The sequence below is a fragment of the Protopterus annectens genome, chromosome 12.part0, assembly GCF_019279795.1.
Source record: "Protopterus annectens isolate FY-2018-M chromosome 12.part0, PAN1.0, whole genome shotgun sequence".
Lineage (NCBI taxonomy): Eukaryota > Metazoa > Chordata > Ceratodontiformes > Protopteridae > Protopterus > Protopterus annectens.
The window spans coordinates 1,545,072,052-1,545,092,598 of NC_056746.1; positions in this window are offsets into that span (position 1 = coordinate 1,545,072,052).

Below are 20,547 nucleotides of genomic sequence, written 5' to 3' on the forward strand. Positions count from 1 at the left end.
TCCAGCCCTTTCTTGTCTATTCTCTGTATCCCTAATTGCAGTCATCCCTAGTGGCAGAATCTCCTTTCTCCATTCCAATGATGGCTTAGTTCTTAGAATACTTTCTGCAACTTTATGCATATAATATTCTGTATAGCTATTGTTATTCTCCTTAAGGATCTGAATCCAAAATCTTAGTCTCTCCTTATTTCTTGAACTTGTCCCTTGTTTCTTCATCATCGTCATCATCATCATCTCTGTCCATGTTGACTTATAGCTTTCTGCTTGTGCTATGTTTCAGAGCCTTAACTGTTTAGCTCTGAAATATCTCTTCAAATCAAGTAATCCAAAACCAACTTGTTTTGTTGGAAGCATCAGCTTATCCTGCTTGATGCTTGCCCTCTTCCCCTCCCACATAAAATCCTTTAACTCTTTATTAATTGCTATCCACAACTTCTCCTCTGGTTAATAAAAATATCTGAAGAAGTCTAAGTATGGTTAGATGAAAGCGCTTAACAACGAGTAATAAAGAGAAGTTATATTTTTATATTCATATTGAGTTGCAGCATCTTGATTCTATCTCCAGGGGAACTGTTTTTTTCATTTCTTATGTTGTGTGGACTGCTTCCCAGTTGTTGGACATTGTTAATAAAAATATGCCTGACTTGTGTATAAAACTAAGGGAAGTAAAAACATTTTAACTGCTTGAGTAATACAAGGCAGGAGTTGAACATTTTACGTAATGTTGAAGTGAACAACTATTATAAAGAAAGAAAACATAAAGGTAATGTATAATGCATTAATATCATGAATATTAATATATCTCTTTTTTATTATATTTTACATTAAGAGAATTGGGATATTCCATCTAGTGGCAGTAGGTGTCAGCCTGGTCTATCTGACTTGGAAAATGCAGAAGTTTTTTTTTTTTTTTTTTTTTTTTTTTTATTTTATTTAACATTTGTTGACTGGGAAAGTTCGACTAGGTTCCACAGATCCTGTTTTCAGCAGAGGCCCGGGGAGAAATGCTCCAGAAGTTAATATATAAAACTATCACAAGAGCTGTAACCTTCAGTTTACTGACACGTTGCACAAAGTCATGCTCAGAGCAGCTAGCTATCATGTCAGATAGCACTAACATAGTGTCCTAGCACTAATCAATTCTAGTCCTTAACCACAGACACCACTCTAGAAAACCTCTGTAAAACCCAGTGTTCAAACCCTAATAGCTTACACTAATATAGGCTAGGATATGCAAATCCAAATGCCTCCATACCCAGCTTGGTAGAAATGGGCATCCTGAACCAATGTAGCAGTTGTCTCATATTCACTGACAACTTTTTAATCCTTAAAGAAGCCACCATAGTATGTGATAGATGTACATACACAATTTAATTGCAGGCAAAATTCTTGCATACAAACAAGATTGTCAAGAATACACACATTACATTCACACACATAAACCATCTTATGCCGAGACACTAAAAGGCAATTTTCTCAAACCACAAAAACCTCCTATGCCTGCAAACAGCAATGTCTATCCTCAGCAATCTCTAAAGCATACATTGAAAGCAACACCAAATACCACACGTAAGCCTACAAGCAATGGTCTCCCGAAAAATAAAGCCTGTAAGACAAGAAAACAATATACCCATGACTCTTGTCATAGGAGACTCCATTATACAACACACAGATAACCTTTCTACCAGACTGGACAAAGAGAAAATTACAATCAGTTGTTTATCTGGAGACAGGATCTGCCAAGTTACACATGCTCTCAAGTCATTGCATCACAGGTACCAGTATGATTTCATCATAGTGCACGTGGGCATAAATGACCTGAGACATTTCTCTCTGGATTATACAAAGAAAGATGTTAGGGGCATCTCTGAGTATGTTCTCAGACTGAATATGTTCTCAGACTGGTATGTGCCTTTAATTGAGCAGCATTCTACCTTTACCAAGGATGATGCCACAGTATGAACAAAAAAAAAAAAATATTGACTTTAACAGTTGGATTTTTTTCTGGTATTAGTCCACAGTGATTCAATATCTGTCAGCCTGGAAGGACATGGTCAGTAGACCATGCTGCTTTGCTAAAGATGGTCTTCACTCCCCCGGGCTTCTGGATTATGTTTAAAATTTTAACCATTTTCTTAGTGCCTTTTTAGGCAATGCCAAAGTCATAAACCAACCAATGTAGAAAATAAAACCCAAAGGAACCTAAAGGTGATACACAGTGCTAGGAGCCTTAACAAGAAACTCCACACTCTGCAAGCTGTCCTCACTCTGAAGAATATAAGTACCTGTGCTGTTGCTGAGGCATGGATTAAAGCCACAGGAAGTACTCTGACAGTGTAAGACTTTAGTGTCTTTCACACATTTAGACTATCAGCAGAACAAATGTGGACTAAATGTAGAGACGTCTCAGTATACATTAGCAACAAAAATACCTCAAGGTTTGTTAAACAGTATGATACCCTGGAGTTCATCTATGTGCAAATCACCTTAGATAGACTCCTATACAATATCTTAGAAAGTTACAGGTCACTGTCTATATCTCAAGAATCCCACAAATCTTATCTAGACCAGCTGGAGGCACTCTACAGCCAATCAAACACTCTATCATGGGAGACGTGAACTACTTCTCTATAAACTGGGAAACATACACTGCCATCAACTTGCAGGCAAAATGTTTTCTGGACTTTATTAATACCAATACCCTTAATTAGTCAGTGCACACTTCATCCAGATGTTCAAACATACTAGACGTTGTTTTCCACAATATGGGAACTAATAATCATTTGGACAGTATTCTTAAATGTTCATAGATGTAAGGAAATATTTTCCTAAACCATAATTGTACTACTTATTAAGCTATTGTATTAAAAATATCTATATCTATAAATCTATATCTGACAATAAATGATGCTGATGAGTTACTTTCTAAACAATACTCAATCTTTTCTAAAATTGAAGGAACCCGTGTATAACGAACTTGATGAAAGCTCTATTCAGGTAGTCAGTTATTTATTAAGTGTCTTAAGACCCACTGGTGTAAAATAAAAATAAAATTAAACCTAGAGATCTTGCAGTGCTTCTAGATAGGAATGTGCCTTCAAGTTGCTCTAAATAAGAACTGCTTAAATGTATCAATAAAGTGTGCTTGTTAAAATTGTTACATAGTTGTCTAAAGTAGTTTGTATGGTGTATTTGAGTTACATGAAGAGAAAGAAGAAGAAATGCTTGCAGTGGGGACTGTTACAAGTGGAGCTTTAAAAGCGTTAGCAGACCTCTATGGCTGCAAGTGTAAACAATGATAATGAAGGTGGGGACCTTTTAGATGGGACCAGTTTTGCTGCAGTTCTTGAGTCTCCCCTGGAGATTATTTTATCAGAAATATGAATGATTACTCTAATTCAAAAGATTCCTGAAGAAACTGGATGATAAAACTGGAAATTATATTGAGAAGGATTGTGAAAAAACATAATGCAGTTCTGACTTTCTGTTGTAAAATAGATCTGGGTGGAAGCAGTTTATGATATTTCATATAGAAGGGGCCATGATAGGATACAAGTTGGCTATGCTAAAAGATACAGATTGAGAAAAGAATTTGTGTGTTGTTGGAGACCCATAGAAATTAAAAGAGCTGAACTGTTTAGAAAATGAAGAAGAAAGTTATAAGTTTAAGTACTTTCTCCATGAAAAGTATTAATATTGAGAATCACCAAAACTCAATAAAAAATAACACTGTTGCAGCTGGATACACGAAACAGTTCCAGTTTATTAGAAATAAATCCACAAGTTCAGATTGAGCACTTTCTTCCCTTTGAAAAGGGATTTCATTAGAATCTACCACTCCCAATCTAATTTCCCCTTAAATAATAAAATAATAAATGACATCATCCAATTAACTACATAAAGCGACACATTCCTTATAAACATTAAAATACAATATATCATTGTTAAAAATAAACTGCTAAAACTTTTTGTTCATTAATACTTTTATAAAACCAAGGAATGTACTTAAATATAATAATTTAATAAAAAAAAAAAAACTACACATTAAGTATTTATAATCCAACTACAGACTTTTAAATGTGAATTATTTCATGAAAGCTGCTTTTTTGTGTAACAAGGGCTTGATGAAAATTTTGTCATTAAGCCCAGGGTCTTGACTTGCCTGTAACTTAATTTGCCACCTTACTTCCTTTTCCTCAATGTGACTTCTATAGTCACCTCTTCTTGGATTTTGTAACACTCTTTCTAGTATAGCAAACTCAAATTCAGAAAAACTCGGGCAGATAATAGAATGCTTTGTAATGAATTATTCGTATTATTAGTTCATATTTGATATGTGTTTTCATATATCCTGTCCCTTAACTGTCTCTCAGTCTTACCCCACATAAAAACTGGGACAAGATTTACACATAGCCAAATACACCACCCCTGTGGTTTGACAATTACCCCTGTCAAATCTCACCAGGGTCTTTAAGGAATTAGTTATAATAACATTCTCTTTTGTACATATGTATTAACATTGAGAACAATTTCCACATCTTGTCATACCATACCTTCCCTTACATTTAGGTACATCCTCGAAACATTTTTTTTAGATTTGTTCCTGTCTTGTATACAAAGTTGGGTTTGGAACCCACTACAGCCCATAACTTTTAATTATTTCTTAAAATGGCCCAATTATCTTCCACTATTTATTTCACCTCATAAGCTTTACCCCCGTATGGGACCACCATCGCTCTTTCAAATTCTTTATTTTCTTCCCCCACACTATGTTTATCTTCACTAATAGCACTTGGGTTGCCTAATAGGGGCTTATATTTCTTTCCCCACTCATTCCTTACATACTTCACATAATCATTAATAATTTTAATGGGGTACCCCCTTTCTTTAACTAAATTAGCTACTTTAAATAATTCTTCATCGACATCTTCCTCGTTGGATGTCATTCTAGCTACCCAAATAAGTTGCCCTTTAATTATACTACTTTTTTGGTGGAAGTGGTGACTACTGGTGTACTGTAAGTAAGAGTTACTAAAAGTGGGTTTCCTAAACACCTTTGATTTAAAAGTATTGTTAACCTTTTGAATGGAAGTATCTAGATAATTTATACCATTATCTTTGTATTCGTATGTAAATCTTAAAAAATATGTACTTTTATTCAAAAACTTTACCAAGTCTCGAATCTTATTCTCTGGGCCCTTCCATAAAATAAAGATGTTGTCCAGGAACCTTACATACAAATTAATGTACTGAAAAAACTCACTCTTAAAAACCTTATTATGTTCCCATTCAAGAAGGAATACATTGGCATATATGGGGGCACAAGAGGCCTACATAGCTACCTCCTTATGTTGTTTAAAGTATTCTCCCTAGAAGAATATATAATTGTGGTCCAACACTATATCCATAAATTCTATAATTAAATCTATCTTATCATCCACAAGTCTGATGTTCCTATGTAAACTCTCATTAAACCATTCCATTCCTTCTTTTTTTTTGGAATTGAGGTGTACAAATCAACAATGTCAATGGTAAGAAAAAATATGTCTTTGTCCCACAATTCTTTACCAATCCTTCCAAGGAAATCCCATGAATCCCTAAGTAAGTGCTCTGCATTAAAATCTTGTTTTTTCAACCATTTATCTATCACCACTCTGAAGGGGATAAGTTTTAGACCCCCGACCTGACACTATTGGTCTAAATGACAAATTTCCAAGACCCTTATGGGTCTTGGGGATCCCAAATATAGTAGCCACTATTGGCTTCTTTACTTTCCAAAAGTTATGTAAATCCACTGATATTCTTTCCTCTATTAAATATTCCTCTAAATAAAAATCTATCGTTTGTTGACTAATATTTATCTCATTAGTAGAGGATAATGAATAAGTAAGTGAATCATTTAACATTTCGAAATTTTTTTGTGAATATTGAAGGGTGTCATATATAACCATACCACCCCTTTGTCTGGTCGCATGATTCTTATTGTCTTATCCTCTCTCAATTTTTTCAAAACGTCATTTTCCTTCTTACTCAAATTCTTTATCATGGAATTATGTTGTTCTCTGGCTTTCAACCTGTACACATCCTCCATAATAGCTTTTTCCAAGCTCTTTAAGGTTGGGTCCAGAGGTGGATTAAATACACTCTTAACCCTAGGTTCATTGTTTGACCCAACCCTCTCACCTATATTTTGATCATGAAACATATATGCCAAATTAAGTTTTCTTAGTAACATTTTTAACTCAGCTCTCTTAATTGCTCCAGCAAAATAACAACAATTAAAGCAGGCTTCTCAGCTGCCTCATTCCCCTTTGTTTTCTGGACATAATACCAAGTGGAAACTAAGGAAGTATGTGTAACTACTGCTGAACCCTTAATAACTTAATGTTTTCAGCCTTGATAGCTGTTTTGTAGTACTCTAGCCTGCCAGGTTAGCCAGCAGCCTTAGCTCCCCCCCGATCCACACTAGCTGCCCTCTTTTATTCCAAGTATTGCTCCAAGGATATTCTAAGTGGTTCACGACCTTAGACTCCACTGCAAGTTTTCATGTTTTTCTCTTAAACTCTAACCTTCTCCCCTTTCACTGCATCTCCTAAACTCCTCTAGCCCACTCTAGCTGTAACATCTCTTTTCCTAATCTCTCTCTCTAGTTTCTCATACTTCACTCTTGCCCAACACTCCAGGTCTTTCTCCCTTCTACTTACCCCTCTGTAAACCTCCTTTCACTGATTGACTCCGGAACCTCTCTGGACCTCTTTGGTTCTTCCCGCTCCGTTCGCCCTGCGGGCTGACTCTGCTCCCCTACCCTACCCCCAAATCTCACCCACCCCAGTGCATCTACCTTTAATTCCCCCATAGGTACACCCTCTGAAACTCTTATCCAATTAAACACATATTCCCAGTAACTACACCACCCTATCCCCGCCCACTTTTACCTCTAATTATCTACCTCAGCTATCCCACTTAACCATTGGATTCCTACACACCCACTCAAATCCCAACTCTATTTTTCACTACCAATCTTATACTTCTATACTTAACCACTCCTATATAAACTTATCTCTCTTACATTTATAAATATCTTATCTACCACATAACAACCCTACATATTTCATAATCTAATACACTAACTTCTACATAGATAATATCCAGTTCCTACATACATACTATCCCCTATATACCATACTCCTCTACCTTAATACTACTATTCTATTAACTCTTCCTCATCATGCTCTCTAAACACTCCTTCATCTTCCTTTCACTATTACTACTATTCACATTATCCTCTTTCTACCATCTTTCCCAGCCCACAATTTCCACCCACTCCCAACCCTTTCATATAACTAATCCTCACAACTCACCTTTCTCACCCTCATACTCTCTTATTTCCCCCCATTTATACTCCTCAGAAAACCTCCTTCTTTTTCGACACAAACTTATCTCCTACCATGCTAACTTTTTCACCATAACTGCTAGCAAAGCCCTCCAATTCACAAAACAACCCAATCTCATCTCCTTGCTAACTACTCACCTAAACTATTCCATACTACACCTAATTAGCACTCTCATATCGGGAGACATCCATCCTAATCCAGGCCCCACCACTACAACCGCTATAAATAAATCCCTATTATTCACTTCCTTAAACTCCCAAAGTGTAGTAAACAAAGTCCCAAACCTTCATGCTTGGCTCACACACAATAAACCTGACATCCTCACTATTTCAGAAACCTGGCTAAAACCACACATTAAAGACTCTGAAATAGTTTCTCCTAACTACTCCATCATAAGAAAAGACAGACCTTACAAAAAAGGCGGAGGAGTAGCCCTTCTATATTCTTCCTCCCTAGTAGTTACTCCATACAACAAACCTATTCCGCACCTTAACAATGCCGAACTTCTCCTTACCCTACTACAAATCAATAATTATAAACACATATGTATAGCTTCCCTTTACATCCCCCAAGGGGATAATATCTCCACACTTGAACTTATCCTTTCCTGGCTATCCAGTAACATTAGTAATGAAACCATAATCCTAGGAGATGTAAACATTAACTGGGCCCTTATACAGTCTCCTACAAACCCCATTAACATCAACCTCTACAATTTCTCACAACTGATCGCTTTGGTAACCCACCCTTCCAAAAACCCCTCCAATGGGAGTATATTGGATTGGATTCTAGTCTCCCATCCTCACTATTTCACCAACAGTGGCACTCTTCCCGACCCACTTGGTGACCACATACCCACCTTTACCCACCGGCTTCCCACTATCCTTCAACGAACCCATAACTATATTACAATCCGTGACCAAAAAAACTTCGACCCAATAACCTTTTCAAACTCATTACAAGCAATTAATTGGAATTGTTTAAAAACACTACCTCTTGACAATGCAGTCTCATACTTCAACTCAACATTCTTAAAATTACTAGACTCCCAAGCTCCCTTACGGACAAAAAGAATAAAAACTAAATCAGCCCCATGGCTCTCCAAAACTACTCTTGCTATCATGAGACAGAGAGACAAAGTCTGGGCACGCTACCAAAAACATAAGACAGCACCACTCCTTAACGAATATAAAATGCTCCGAAATAAAGTAAAGAAACTGATTACTTCTGATCGTCAAAACTACTTCTCTACACTCCAAAACCAAAATATAAACAACCCTCAAAAATTCTGGAAAGGGATCTCTACTCTCCTCCACCCCAGCAAACCAGATACTCCTACCCCAGACCCAAATGCTCCAGAACATGATTTAGCCACCCAATTTAATTCTTTCTTTATTGACTCCATCTCCAAATTGACCTCCTCATTCTCCAACACCTCTCTACTATCCAATACCCCTCATCCCCCCCCCTCTCTCTACTTCTATACCCTACTCCCCACCGACTAACGCCTCTACCCCCTCTTCTACACAAACTCTATCCTCATCACCACCACCCCAAAATTCCCCCCCTCCTGACTGCACCCTCTTCACATTAAATCCCATACCTACATCTACTATTAAGAAACTCCTTCAGAAATTGAAACCATGTACCAATGCTCCTGACAATATCCCTTCTTACTTTCTCAGTATAGCTGCTGAAACTCTTGCCTACCCCATTAGCATCTTAATTAACTGCTCCCTACAAGAATACACAGTTCCCCAAATCTGGAAACAAGCCTTCATTATACCTCTACACAAAGGTGGTAACAATAATAACATTACTAATTTCCATCCCATAGCCATCCTGTCCTCCATTTCTAAACTCCTAGAAAAATGTGTCCAACTTCAACTCCTTCCTTACCTCCTAGACAACAATCTTATTACTCCCACACAGCACGGTTTCAGACCTAATCATAGCACCATGACTGCCCTCCTCTCCTTCCTTGAAATTGTAAATAAAGCCCGTGACTCTGGACAAATTGTTTCTACCTTGCTTCTTGACCTCTCCAAAGCCTTCGATACTATCTCTCATAGCCTGCTCTTAACTAAACTCTCCAAACTTCACCTATCTTCCTCCTCTTTGAACTGGTTCTCTAGTTACCTATCTAACAGAAATCAAGCTGTAAAATGGAAAAAAGCTACCTCCTCTTTCCTTAGTACCCCTACAGGAGTTCCACAAGGCTCCATACTGGGTCCTCTTCTCTTCAATATTTTTATAAACGACTTCCACAAATCAATTCCATTATCTAGCATCATCCAATATGCGGATGATTCAACTATCATTTGTTCTGCCTCTTCTATCACTACACTACAAAAACTTACTCAAGATGCCTTTTCTTCCACAGAGCAATGGATGCTAAGTAATCATCTAGCTCTCAATGCTACCAAGACCAAACTTATGTTATTTACTCTTTCTAAAGTCATCCCTCCCGACATGAGTACATTCTTAATTACTCGTCTACACAACTCACCTCTTGAAATAGTATCAGAGACCAAACTACTTGGGGTCCAAATCGACAACCTACTTAAATTTAACTCCCACCTGCAAATAAACATCAAAAAAACTCATCAAAAACTTGGCATGCTTTATAGACAGAACGCCTACCTCACATCTGCCACTAAAATCACTCTCTCTACTTCCTTCCTTATCCCATCCCTTCTCTATGGTGCCCCACTACTAACTCATCTTCAGTCCTTGTTAAAAAAACAGCGTACCTCCTGCTATAACAAAATTGCAAAATTCGCCACCAGCCAAAAGTCCTCCACTCACCACTGTTTCGCCCTCCATAAACTAAAATGGCTAGAACTTACCAATCAACTAACTTACACTCAACTAACTCTAGCCCATAAGCTTATTCTCAACCCCTCCCTCTGTCCCTCCCTTTCCTCTGCCTTTAAAAAGCACCTACCTAACAGAGTTCTAAGGTCAAATAATCAAAATCTACTAGAAGTGCACAAACCTACTCATCCCCCAGGCAAAAACCTTCTTTCCTTCAGCCTCGCTCACCTCTGAAACTCCCTACCTCCACTCATCCGCACCACCTCTAACCACTCTACCTTCAAAAAGTCTCTTTTCTTACATCTAGCATCACAGTGGGAATGCTCTTGCTCCCACCCCACATAACTAACTCTACTTAATCTCCTTCAATACCATATCCTACTTTACGTAGCTACTATGTTTGTTAGCTAATCTGTATTAATGTTTACATTTATTCTATTACCAGTAGGTTTCTTCTTAATGTATTAACTGTTATGACTGTATTCTATATGTGATTAGTTTTATTTTTATTCTGCCTACATAGTATTAATAACTCTCTGTACCTAGATTGTCACTGTCAAATGTTGAATGTATATTTTGTTTTGGAGCTTTTCGTCCCAGGACTCCATTGAAAACGGGTTCTTTATGGCCCAATGGACTATCCTGGTAAACCAACTGCAATAAATAAATAAATAAATAAATTGTTTCTGTGTAGTCAAAATATCTAGAAGGTATGAATTTCAACCCTTTCATACAGAGGGAAAAATGTTCTTTACTTAAATCAATTCCTGCAAAATTGTAGATGTGATACTCTTGAAATGTGTGTATCACCCTATCTTGAATAATATTCTCTACCATCTCTCCCTGTTGTTCCTGTTCCTTTTGCTCCTCCATCCTTCCTGTTAATCCCTCTCTGGCTCTAGCCCCATATCCCATTCCTGCCGATATGGAAAAGAATGTGGTTCATAGACCTGTCTACTGTATTGTTCCTTACTGTTGTCTCTCACACTCCTTTCCTACCTTTGTCTTCCTTTGTGTACTTTTGTATACCATCCTGTTGTATTTTTATGCAATTCTCCCTTTTTGTCATTTTTCAAAATGTATGCCCTATTTTCTTTATATTCCTTCAAGTCCCTTTCTATTTTTGTACATTTGGTTTCAAACAATTTGTTACACTTAAAATCCACATTTTCCATTTTTTATAATATAATCCTTCATACTCTAAGAATAAGAGGTCATTCTTAATCTTCCCATCTAATATTTCAGCTTGTCCAATGAGCAAGCTTAACTTGGCATCATTACTTTTGATAATTTTTTCCATCATTTCTAACCCATATCTGTTAAACATTTCCACAAACTCTGCAATCAATTTCTCATCATAATCAATTCCGAAGGGAAATTTATAAACTCTCAAGCCCTTGGGAACTACTTTTTTCTTAACACATTCCAACAAATAACCATTTTCTAACTGCAATTTTTTTATCAAAAACATTTTAGATTCAAAAGAAAAAAATCATGTCTTTAACATTGCCATTCAGTCTATCTTCACTTACTATGGTTGCACCATGAGTTTTGTCCAATTCCATATTGTCAGGAAATATAAACTGTTTTCCCAACAAATAATCAAACCCTACAATATGTCCAGTCTCATTATTCAGTTCATTAACTCTTTCAGAATTACTCACATATCTTCTAGTCGCATTTGCATATCCATTTTTATTATACACAGCACGCTGGCTTCTATGAGCTTGACCGGACACTAAATTCAAACTCTCTTGCTGCTGAACCACAGAACCTACTGCTTTGGGCTTTGCCCCAGTTCTCATGGCTTTGGTTACATCTCTGTTAGCTATTGAAAAATTCATCATGTCTTGGGGACTCTTGTGTACTGTATTAAACTCCTTCCCTCCTTGCACCGTATCTCCCCCACTCAAACCATTCACCGGCTGTTCCTCTCTTGTCCCGCAGCCGATGGCATCACTGTCAAGGGAGGAATGCCATTTTCTTTTACTATATCCTCCTTTATTCTAATCTTCAGACTGGGTAGGAAGCTTGATCAGTCTATTGAGTTCCCCTTTAACGATAGCGAGCTCCGAATGAACTCGGTTGAGTTCCTCATGCTGTACTGAGGAAAATAAAGTCGGTATGTCCTGGAGTGAATCCATGCCACAAAGGCTCCACAACAGCAACCAAATAACACCAACTGGAGCCCAAACTAGTGTTGACAATCACCAAAACTCAATAAAAAATAACACTGCTGCAGCTGGATACACAAAACAGTTCCAGTTTATTAGAAATAAATCCACAAGTTCAGATTGAGCACTTTCTTCCCTCTGAAAAGGGATTTCATCAGAATCTACCACTTCCATTCTAATTTCCCCTTAAATAATAAAATAATAAATGACATCATCCAATTAATTACATAAAGTGACACATTCCTTATAAATATTAAAATACAATATATCATTGTTAAAAATAAACTGCTAAAACTTTTTGTTCATTAATACAACTTTTATAAAACCAAGGAATATACTTAGATAGACTCCTATACAATATCTTAGAAAGTTACAGGTCACTGTCCATATCTCAAGGATCCCACAAATCTTATCAAGACCAGCTAGAGGCACTCTACAGCCAACCAAACACTCTATCATGGGAGACGTGAACTACCTCTCTATAAACTGGGAAACATACACTGCCATCAACTTGCAGGCAAAATGTTTTCTGGACTTTATTAATACAATTAGTCAGTGCACACTTCATCCAGATGTTCAAACATACTAGACGTTGTTTTCCACAATATGGGAACTAATAATCATTTGGACAGTATTCTTAAATGTTCATAGATGTAAGGAAATATTTTCCTAAACCATAATTGTACTACTTATTAAGCTATTGTATTAAAAATATCTATATCTATAAATCTATATCTGACAATAAATGATGCTGATGAGTTACTTTGTAAACAATATTCAATCTTTTCTAAAATTGAAGGAACCTGTGTATAACTAACTTGATGAAAGCTCTATTCAGGTAGTCAGTTATTTATTAAGTGCCTTAAGACCCACTGGTGTGAAATAAAAATAAAAATAAACCTATAGATCTTGCAGTGCTTCTAGATAGGAATGTGCCTTCAAGTTGCTCTAAATAAGAACTGCTTAAATGTATCAATAAAGTGTGCTTGTAAAAATTGTTACATAGTTGTCTAAAGTAGTTTGTATGGTGTATTTGAGTTACATGAAGAGAAAGAAGAAGAAATGCTTGCAGTGGGGACTGTTACAAGTGGAGCTTTAAAAGCGTTAGCAGACCTCTATGGCTGCAAGTGTAAACAATGATAATGAAGGTGGGGACCTTTTAGATGGGACCAGTTTTGCTGCAGTTCTTGAGTCTCCCCTAGAGATTATTTTATCAGAAATATGAATGATTACTCTAATTCAAAAGATTCCTGAAGAAACTGGATGATAAAACTGGAAATTATATTGAGAAGGATTGTGAAAAAACATAATGCAGTTCTGACTTTGTGTTGTAAAATAGATCTGAGTGGAAGCAGTTTATGGTATTTCATATAGATGGGGCCATGATAGGATGCAAGTTGGCTATGCTAAAAAATACAGCTTGAGAAAAGTATTTGTGTGTTGTTGGAGACCCAGAGAAGTTAAAAGAGCTGAACTGACTGGAGTACATGAAGAAGAAAGTTATAAGTTTAAGTACTTTCTCCATGAAAAGTATTAATGTTGATAAGTTTTATTGAGGTCCTACAACAGAAATCTAGGCATGACAGTAGGGCAACCTCAAATCACCATTTTCCAGTTTGAAAACTGGCATTTAAAACAACAAATGTTATCTTTGGAGGTCAGGCAAAATGTGTACAATAGATGGTAAGATGTTCATTTTCAACCCTTATTTTGGGAATAATACAATTTCCTTGATGTCTCAATGGAACGTTGATTAAACAATTTAATTAAAAAGTTAATATAGCCAACATTCATAAACATGGTTTTCTATGGTAGAGCGAGATTATTTGTGGATTCATTAATATATGGGAAAGAGTATATAGTTATAAGGCTAATGATATGGAGTTACATTTTGCAGAAGAGCTGATGATCTATTTAATGCAGAATTTAATGACATTAATGGTTAATGACTGGCAGGTTGAGCAGTCATATCTTAGGGAATATTCTAGACGACAACATATTTCAAATGTGGGATGATGCAATAGAGTCCTTACTGGTTAAGAACTAATATTATATTTGGATAGAGAACTTTATCAGTATTTTTCATCTTGAAATCAGATTGCATTTTTGTTAACTTGTTCTTCAAGTTTGTGTATAGTTTGTGGTGCATGAACTTTGTTAGCAGCTTATTAAAATGTCTCACGTATGTTATGACTGAGGGTAATAGCGTTATGTACATTTCATAGCTGTGTATGGGACAATGGATTTTCCTAAGACTTTAGGCATATTTACTCTTTCATATGTTCACAGCCTTCTGTTAATTAGATTTCTGTGTGAAATAATCATTGTTCAGAAAGTATGCCATGTTCATACCACCATTAATTTGTTATACAAAAATAATGTTAGATTTCCTTAATAGATATTATTAATGGGTATATTTCTATACGCCTGCACCTTGGTTCTCTTACATTTAAATACTGATCTGTTACATTGGGTAGGCTTTCCTAAGGGAATAATTGCCATAGTACAGTTTTATCTTATTCATGCCCTTGGTAGTAGCATGTTTGGCCATGACTATCTAGTGAATGGTAATGAAGACTAAATGCAATTCATTGCATGAGATATAGCATGTTTATTAAAATGTTTTCATGAATAAAAGATATCAGGTATTTTATTTTGGTATGCATGCATTGAATTTTTTTTTTTTTTTTCTTTCGTTTTTTTCTTTTTTTTTATTGCAGAATTAATAGTTCTATGTAAAATGAAGAGAATGAGTGACTGAGCAACTTTAATTGAGAAATATTAATATAACTAGATGAATGTATTAGGGTCAGACAGACCTCCAGGTCAGAAATCGCAGAAAACTGTGACATATAAGTTGTCATCACATACCAGCAGACCTCCTTTCAGATTTAGACACTTCAGTAGCTTTGAGTAGTTGACAATTCTCACCAGGCCTTTAACAGGTCTTCCATTTTTATATCTAAATACGTACATTATCTGATAAAGGACTGTACATTGGGCAGTACATATAGTCTTTCACTTGATGCTGGGAGTGTAAATATCCTGGGAAGGGAGCTCCATGTTACTTTATTGGTGATATGGGCAATGCTGCTGTTATTAATGGCTTTTGGGTAGAAACTATGCTTTAGGCCTTTCCTTGCTGGATCTGAGAACTGGCTCAGCACATTGGTAAATTAATAAGCAAGGAGGCATAAGGGCATGCAATGTTAAAGAAATCAGAGCTCATCTAGTTTTGGCCAGCATAATGAGAGACTACACACTTTCAGTCATTCATATCCCCAAAGAAGAGATCAAGGTGGCGGGTGCATTGACAGAAATCTCCTGTGATCTTCTGGAGCTGCAGATTCAGCAATGCATGTGTTCATGGTCTTCTGGAAACAGGGCCGTCTAGATATCAAACAGTTTGCATCTCTAACCCACTGCTACACAGTTCAGCAGAGCAAGGAAGAAAATTAAGTGGCACCTTCTCTGTCTTATGGCATAAAAGGCTTATGTATGCATTTATACCATTCCTACCTCAACATGAAATTCAGGGAAGAAAGACAAAATCTCATTCTCATCATTTCTACTTGGGTAAGAATAGCATTCTTTCAGGCTCTAAGGTTCCTATCTGTCTAGGAAGACCTTATTGTCTTAGCCAAGGATGCCTCCTACAGTTAGTGTACCATCCAGCTCTATCTCAGACCTTGCTCATTGATGTAGACATCATGACCTTCCTATATACGCTAGCGGAAGTCTTAGTGATAATTAAGACTGCTAGGAAGCAGTTTTCTTGTCAGGCTAATGCCATAAAATGAAAATGACTGTCAAGCTGAGAAGACAGATACCTGGTAATGCCCTGTGTGGATAGTGTCCAGGTGGCTTTGATGTAAAACAAGCATCTGAATGCTCTGCCCTCAGTTTTTCTAAGGACAGGATGTGTGCATCAGCAACTTCTGCATATCATGATCTTTTAAATGGCAGACATATGCTTCTTAATCAGTTGGCCATGCAGTTTCTGAATTAAGTGCTTTATCTCAATCATCTTATGAAGATTGCCCACCCACTCCATGGGCCTTGAAATTACTGGTTGATAGAATTGCTCTTATACCATGTGAGCATGTTAGTTTGATGAAGACTGAAGGTTAAATTCTGGAAATGCAATTTTTTAGTGGCAGTTACCTTACTGTGTTGGATCATGGAACTTCAGACCTTACATTTATCATATCCTTTAGGAAGTCATCTAACCCAGGGAACTACCACATTGACAAAGCACCCCTAACGGATGACTCAGATTTTCAGGATTTGTAACATATGTGACCAATGAAATTAGAAAAAAAAAACAATAAATAAAGTGAAGTACAGGGAAATCATAAGAAATTTAATTTTATTAATCACTTTTATCCTAATCAACTGAGGATTTCATCAGAATCTAAAAAAACTGTGATTTCTCTGTGCTTCAGTTTATTTATTGGGTTTTATACTTTTGTTAGTTATACATGTAAACTGATCGATAGTTACTATTTGTTTTTTTTTTTTTTTTTAGATATGTGAACAGTGACTTAACTTTCGCCAAACATGTGTCCATTGTCATAAGAAAGTCCTTCTATATTGCACAGCTTATAAGCAAAGGGATTGTTTCTAGGTCTAAGGATGTCATTGTCCCACTTTACTCAGCTCTCATTAAGCCAGTCTTTGGCATATATCTGTCAAGAAACATGTAACAACTGGAATGCCCACAGTGATACCTTACTAAATGGATACAAGGGCTAAACAACATGTCCTACATTGGTCAGCTCAAAGCCTCTCATTATGCTCAGTATTCTACAGACTACTAAGAGATGACCTGTGTCTGTCATACAAGGCATCCTCCAACCCAGTACTGATAGATTTACTTCACATCAGCAAGTCAAATGACATCAGAAATACTCCCTCTGGGGATCTAAACCTCTTCTGCAACATTATCAGAAGAGTTTAGAGGATTCTGCTGCTCTGGAACTGACTCCCCACCCTCCATATCCAAGCGCAACTTGGGTTTATGGATGGGAAACAGAAAATTTACCCCAGGACTACCTCCTCTACTATTAATGGACAGATACAGCACCTAAATGCTTTATCCCATGATTGGATCTCCTCAAATAATTTATGGTATGATCTCAGGTATTCTCATTAGGGATAATATAGAATTATTAACCATGGTATGGGTAAGGCAAATCTAACACCAGAGGGGATGGGTTAATTTCAGCAGCAAAAGAGAAATTATCTAGGCTTAAAATAGCCAGGAATGGCAGATAGCCTAGTACTTACCTATGAAGTAAAACAGAATAATAACTGCACCAAAAGCTCACACACCAAAGATTTCATTTAAACAAAAAAGTAAGCGCTTTCGCAACTAACCAAGTCACTTCATCAGACAGCTAGTAAAATACTATAAAACATTTAAATAAATAAAAGACATGTCAGGTGATCAGCACTGCTAATGTCATTGGTTATAGTTAATTAAAAAATTGTCATGATTAGTTAAATGAAAAATACATGAGTGCTGTGCATTGTATAGCCTTACTAAGCTCTTATAAAAGTAAAGAAAGCATTTCACATAATAACACTGCACATAACAACAAGCTAACCATTTCTGTATATATCAAACTAAAAATTAAAGCTTCCAAGGACAGGTTGCTAGAATTTATGTGGCAATGGACATGCTTTGAGAAAAGGTTTAAGGGAAGCAATGCCATTCAAACCTGGGGGGGTTTCAGCATTAAGCTTCAGTATCCATTCTTGCTCAATGCTTTCTGTGTGATTCTCAATGTCGCCCCCTCTGATGTTAGAATGTATTTCTTGTATCATAAAAAATTAAAAACTATGTGTAGAATCTTCACAGCTTACATGGTTAGCTAACGCACTGCTGTCTTTCTTATTTTTGATGTCCTTAATATGTTCAAGCACTCTATCTTTGAACATTCTATTCGTTTTTCCTACATAAAATGAATGGCAGGACACACAGAAAGAGAAGTATACTACATTACAAGTTCTGCAGTTGGCAAAGCATTTGCTCTTAATGTTAAAGCCTAAAGATGGATGGGTATAACTGGTACTAACATGAATGTGTTAGCAGGCTATGCAACGCTTGCAAGAAAATGTGCCAAAGCGATCATTTTTACTAGTATGCTGAGATCTCTTTTTATTGCACAGATACTGTCTCAGTGAGATGTTATTCCTAAACGTAAAAGAGGAGGATTTTCCAATTTTGTCTGTCAACCCAGGTGTTTCTTCTAAAATACTCCAATGTTTTTAATGATGTTGGTATATTCATTAATATCACTGGAATATTGCATAATAACCTTAAAACCATTGGTGTTGCACTTCAGTCTCTGCCCTGAATCCAAAGATTGACCTTCACTGAGATATGGTTTGCATCTGCCATTGCGTTGCCTCCAGGCTTCAGTAATGGCACTGTCAATGTCTTGTGCACTATATCTTCTATTACCTCCTATTACTTACCTATGAATCTATAACTATCGTGAGCCATAGGTTGCAGTTGCATGTTTAAGGATGGTTAATGTAATCCACTGGAAAAAGTTATATATCATTATAGGGAAATATGTATTAAGGCAAAAACTGCTGTATCGTGGAGAATTCACTTTTTACAAGATGCAGTAATCTCAGAGCTAATGTATATGCAAGAAGCAGGATGTGGGGAGCAGAGGAAGTTAACTCCCCTCACAAAAGCACTTTTGTAGCAGTGACTTCCGCAGATTGCCATTACTTTAGTTTAACTGCGGTTAAAATTTCCTAGTTTTATAAATCTTTTTATAGAGTCTGAACTTCTGATAAGGCACCATGATCATATCTGGTCTTTGATAAGGATGGAATTTTCCACAAGAAGAGTCCACATTTCTTCCTGAAGATGTTTTCAGAGAATACCCTGAACCATTCTATCCAATGTGCTACTTACATAATGTGGGTGGCTGAAATAAGGAAAATTATGGCCTTTCTGGCAATTGTCTAATAGTTGACACAGAGGGTTAAGGCTGTGAGCTGTAGGTCCTGTGTTACAAGGTTTGATTCTCACGGCCATCATTTGCCTACTATGTAACATTGAGCAATTTACTTAACTGGACACTGCTGAGAATACACTATGTTTTTCCTGAGCTTACCTGGTTAACTGATAGATACTTATTTCACACCATGTGCACATTGACAATTCAGGTAGTATTACTTGGGTTGTGTATTTAAGATGATAAACCAGCTGTTCATCCCCTTTGTTGCAAGATGGTAAGGCTTTGATATTGCCAATTAAACACTTTAGTGATAAACTGTCAACTGGTCTTGCATTTGTCATTAACTGTTACCCACAGGCAAATACTGTAGATGAAGTTCACTGCACAGCAGGAGTGCCTCTCTCTAATGTTTGCTTTAAGAATATCTCCATCATAGAAATCTATGTAGACGTCACCTGGTCTTTGCTGAACACCTTCACCAACAATTATTGCTTTGATTATTTCTCATGAAGTCGGGCCTTATGTTTACTCAAGTCTCAGACTCCTTCCACTCTTGAGTTAAAGCTTGGGATTCATCCCACCAAGAAACTATCACAGAAGGTTCTCAGTGTTAGATATAACAGGTCTGTTGTTACTTTATAAGCTGATCCTGTCATAGATCAATAGTTATTGTAAGAATGTATCTGTTATTTTCTTTGTTTATAACATTTTTGAAGTGATAATAGCCCACTTAGGCAAATACCTTTATTCTGTTTTGGCTAGGATAAATATTTCAGGGTAGAACATATATCATGTAGTGATATTATGTTATACAATCACTAAAATAGCTTAATGATAATGCACTGATAGCATAATTGCAGCAAAGACCCATGCCTAAGGTTCATGTGTCACTTCATTTCTGGTTGTATGGAGATTTATTTTATTTTATTTAAATTTGTTGACCAGGAGTGTCCGACTGGACGTAGGTCCATTTTCAGCGGAGGCCCGGGGAGAAAAGCTCCACAGTAAAGTAAACAGACAGTAGTTACATTGGATTACATAGCGATTAACAATTTAACATAGCAATTACTTACAACATATTTACAGATGAAGAACATAGTACATCAGTAGACAACTAGAATCTTTATCTGTGAAGTACATAACAGACATTAACAAATGTTACAATGAGAAGTTCCTGCT